The sequence below is a fragment of the Parasteatoda tepidariorum genome, chromosome 3 (genome assembly GCF_043381705.1).
Source record: "Parasteatoda tepidariorum isolate YZ-2023 chromosome 3, CAS_Ptep_4.0, whole genome shotgun sequence".
Lineage (NCBI taxonomy): Eukaryota > Metazoa > Arthropoda > Arachnida > Araneae > Theridiidae > Parasteatoda > Parasteatoda tepidariorum.
Genome location: NC_092206.1, coordinates 2,237,627 through 2,242,575, shown reverse-complemented (window position 1 = coordinate 2,242,575; position 4,949 = coordinate 2,237,627). Strand labels below are relative to the sequence as shown.

Here is a 4,949-nt window from a genome sequence, read left to right as displayed (position 1 = left end):
AATAAACTAGACTATAACTATTAAGAAGTAACAAGTTTGGATTTACCTGAATAGAATCCATGCAACCATTTTCTTTTAAACAAATGCAACCCTTACATTTACACCTATAAAATTTCAAAAAATAAATTATTTAAAAGCTAATGCTTGAAAAAAACTTATATCATCAATAATCAGCTCGAGCAACTAGCCAAACACCTCTTTGCCATAGAGACAGATACTTTTTTACTAAAATAGAAAAATAGCACATAAATAGAAAATCAACAGTTGATACAACGTGCATATTCTATAACCCAGTCTTCCCTAAGATATAGGTTTGAGTACAGTTTACATCTGCGATTACATCTCAACCAATCATTTTAAAGATATGAGAAATTTAATATAGACATTAATTCAAAGCAAAAACCCCTAGGGAATGAGGAAATCTGAAAACAAAACACTCTCTAATGATTAGCTAGGTCAATAAAAGCCAAGAGTTAGAGAGGGAACAATTAAATATGAAGAAAGCAATCGAACAGAAATACAAAACAGCACTTCTATATTCTAAGGTAGACTAAAAAGAAAAGTTTTTTTAAAAAATTACTCTTATTATAGCTGAAAAACTTCTGTATCACAGTCTCTTATGGTAAAAGTCGAAAAATAATAATATTAACTAAAAAAATTGTACCTCCACAACTTACATCCTCTTCTTTGTTAACAGTACTATAACTATCATTAGAGAAGTCACAACTATAACGAAACAAGTGTAATAAAAGATATGAGTAATCTTATAACATAAATGAAGCTAAGAGTTATAAAATCAAAACAAACTAGAATGAATAGAAATTCCCTTACCTGCTACTTTCTACCACTATTTTTAAACCTTCTCTTTCCTCAACCATAGTATCATTCACTGCCCTTCTACATCAAGAAATTAATATATATATTTACACACTATACAATGATTAAAAAAAACTAGAAGTGAAATAAAATCTGAACACAAAATAACGAGTAGATAAAAAGAAAAAAAACTTACCGATTAACTAAGCACTTAGACTTCAAACTCCCATTTCTCTTACGATCTCTCCCTTTTACAGTTGACTGCCACACTTTCTGAACTAAATACAAAAATAACGCAAATAAGAAATCAATAATTGACACATATAGTATAACCAGCAAATAACTCAAAAGATTTTGAACCACATTTTCACATATTGTAAGAGTAAAAAATAATAACAATAACCCAGAAATTATATCTCCACAACTTATCAACAGCAGTAAAATTAGCACCTTTTAGAAATTTTACAATTTTAAAGAAACAGATAAATATATCTCATAAAACTTTAAAAAAAAAGTAAGTTCTGAGTTATAAAATAGAAACAAAACGAGTAGGATGGAAAGAAATTCACTTACCAACCAGTTGCTACATTCAACGTTATGTCTTCTTCAAGTACAGCATCATTGACTGCTTTTCTACATCCACAATACAATAAAAAATTGATGATGAAAATTTTTTGATGAGATATTGAATTTTTTTTTTTTAGTTTCAGCCATAATTCTAGCTTTAAGGATGGAATAATAGGAAGGGTGGTGGATACTGAGTTGGACAAATTGCATATTAAAAAAATATCTTCTTCAATTCTTCACCGGTTCCCAGAACCGGGATTCAAAATGTCCATTCGAGGAGTCAAATTGTCTATGTGTCAAAGTTTCATGTCAGACCTTCTGCAGCAGGTCTCACGTGTTTTACATTTCCGTGTGTGTGTGTCAGGATGATTCTTGATGTGTGTAAGCGTGTCCTGCTCTGTTCCATGTAGCAACCTTCCTTTGTAATTAAGAGATCGCCCTCCCATGGGTGCTCAACAGACAGGTTACAAGGAGCATTTCGGAATTTACGCTGCTTTGCAATAGGTAGGCTTTGGACGTTCCATTTTTGACCACTGGAACTCAGGCTGTAGTGAATTTCCTGGAAAGACTATCTCATGGGAATCATTGGCTTTCAGAAACATCAGTTCATCTGTTCATTAAACTTTTATCTCGAACAAGATCTCAAAAATTTTTTTAAGATATCAGAGACAACATTCCGCAAGACAGTAGGTCTCTTTTCAGCATCAACATCACCCCACAGGAACAGCAAAGGGCCCTTTTGCTTGGCCCTTCAGGGGTGCTTGTGGGCCCCAAAAAATCCCCTGAAACTTTTACGGACTTACTACCGACATTTTGGAGTTTCGAGAAGGGGGGGGGGAGAAATGAAAAATTACAATTATGAAGTATTGAATGACCTAATTATAAAAGTTCAATAAATCACTTTTTTTGCAAAATTAATAACCATAAATTTTCAAACATATAAACTACTACATTTTATGTAAATATTTTAAATTACCTGAATTATTTCTTTAAAAAAAAATATCTAATTTCTGCTGTTTTTTTTTAATTTCTGATGTTTGTGTGCTTGTCTTTCTTTTGTGGTGAACTTCATAATTGCAGGAAGGTTGACTTTTANTACTACATTTTATGTAAATATTTTAAATTACCTGAATTAATTCTTTAAAAAAAATCTAATTTCTGCTGTTTTTATTTTTTATTTTCTGATGTTTGTGTGCTTGTCTTTCTTTTGTGGTGAACTTCATAATTGCAGGAAGGTTGACTTTTATTTTCCTCATTTACAGTTGAAGAAATTTCCTCGAGAACTGCACATGCAGAGGTAGAAGCAGTTTGCTTTTCTGCTAATGTAGCAGGTTTTTCAGAGACTTTTATAGGTGACTCATCTGAAATACATGTTTTTAAGTCCTCTTGATACGTTTACCAACTTCTGTTCATATTCAGTACGAGATCTTTGTGAATTGGATCAGTCATTGGATTTTTTGAGCCATATTTTTCACATGAGGTTTCTTTAGAAGCCATTAAATCATATTTAATAGTCTGCACTGCATCTAGGGAATCAATCTTAAGAGAGGTTCTATAGTCAGTGACAAGTGTATCCATTAAGTTGAATGCACTTTCCACTAATGGGCCATGGAAGCAGCTAAGGCAGGCTTTGACCAATTTAGCCAATGTAGGATACTTATAATCATTTGTGAAATCATCTTTTAAATTAAAAACTTTAGACCAATATTTATCAATTGTACACTTGACTTGATTTCCACTTTCATCAGATGTATTCATATTTTAATCTATTTGAAAATATAGGTAGAAACTACTGAACTCCCTTCTATTACTCTCCACATGCTAATGGTGAAAGCATACGAATTGCTCTCATAGATGGACAGTCGTGTTCTATGCCACCTGCAGCTCATTTCAATTGCCAATAAACAAAAGTTAACCAAACACATTAAATAATATCATTCACAGAGACACAAACTATATTATCAGGGAGATTTCTGTATCGTGAACTGTGGCACAATAATTGCCAAGTCTTGGCAATCTCCGGGGAGCGGCCCTTGAAAAACATCACAGAGAGGGACCAGCTCGAAAGGTATAGATCCTAGCCACCCCTGCACAAATATGAACATTTGTTAATAAAAAAAAAATTCAAGTTTAAAACCTAATTAGCACCTTAGCAATTGTAGTTGACGCAAAAGATCATGATAAGGAAGTATCCCTATATTATCCATATATTGATGTTACAATACAGGATCTTTATAATTAAAGTTCCACTTTAATTATAATTAATTTTATTATCAAATAGTTCAAAAATTCACCACCAGTGGTGAATTGGCGCTGTATGCAATAAAGTTAAACGAAATAACAGAGAAAACATCAGTTGCAAACACTTTAATTGTTGCTACAAAGCATGCTCAATGTGGCATCCGCCGTTTTCTGAAAGCAAATTAAATCGCAATATTGCATTCTCAACAGCACTTCTTAGCATATCTGGAGAAATGTTACGGACATGTCTGTGTATCGCATTCTTCAATTCCACTAAATTGGTTATGTTATCACCATAAACAATGGCTTTGAGATAACCCCACAACCAGAAGTCACAGGGGTTGAGGTCTGGTGATCGGGGTGGACAAGAAATAGGGAAGTTTCAGGCTACAATACGATCATTCGTGAAATGTTGCTGCAGTAACTGTTTTGACACACCTACCAATGTGAGGTGGAGCCCGTCCTGCATAAAGATCGTGGTGGCTAAAAAGCCCCGTTGCTGAAGTTCAGGTATCACGAAACATCTGAGCATCGATTCTAAGCGAGCAGCCGTCACAGTGCATGTCACGGATCCAGCTGCAGATGGCTCTTCAAAGAAAAAAAAGTCCAATTATGAAATTTGCTGTCATACCGCACCAAACGGTGACTTTAGGCGAATATAATGGAACATCGTGGATAACATGAGGGATTTCTTTGGCCCAAATCCTGCAGTTATGGCTGTTGACATCCCCATTTAAGTAAAAATGTGCCTTATCTTTCCACATAATGTTCCATGGCCATTTGATGTCCACCTCCATCTGTACCAGAAAACTCAAAGCAAATGTTTCTCTTAAAGCCGGATCTCTAGGTTGAAGTTGTTGAACAAGTTTGATTTTGTAAGGGTAGTACTGCAACACTTTCCGAACGATTTTGTACACCGTACTCAATGGTAAGTCGAGTCGACGTGCAACAGCACTTACGCTGCAGGTCCCCTGTCTGGTGTCCATTGCTGCTTCCTCTACTGCTAATGCAACAGCCTCCTTGGTTTCCACAGACACAGATTTTCGTCCACGCCCAAGTACAACAGATAACAAACCTGTGGCTTGAAATTTTGCCATCATTTGGTGTCATTGGACCTCGGCGTTTTCCTCTTACAGTGCGGAATTTTTGTAAAGCCCTCCGTTCATTGCTGTCGCATTCATAGTAACATTTCACGAGCAAAGCACGGTCTTGCATGGTAACAGACATTGTCGACTCAGAACACTGACAACTCAGACAAGGCGCCTTTATTTTATAACTGCAAAGTCACATGACGTGTAAAACAAATTTGCATATTTCACATTTGT

At 34.9% G+C, this 4,949-nt stretch overlaps 1 pseudogene; it reads right to left on the bottom strand.

Moving 5' to 3' along the window:
* Nucleotides 1-2,550: 2,550 nt before the first annotated feature.
* Nucleotides 2,551-3,148, bottom strand: LOC139425104 (uncharacterized; annotated as a pseudogene).
* Nucleotides 3,149-4,949: the final 1,801 nt, after the last annotated feature.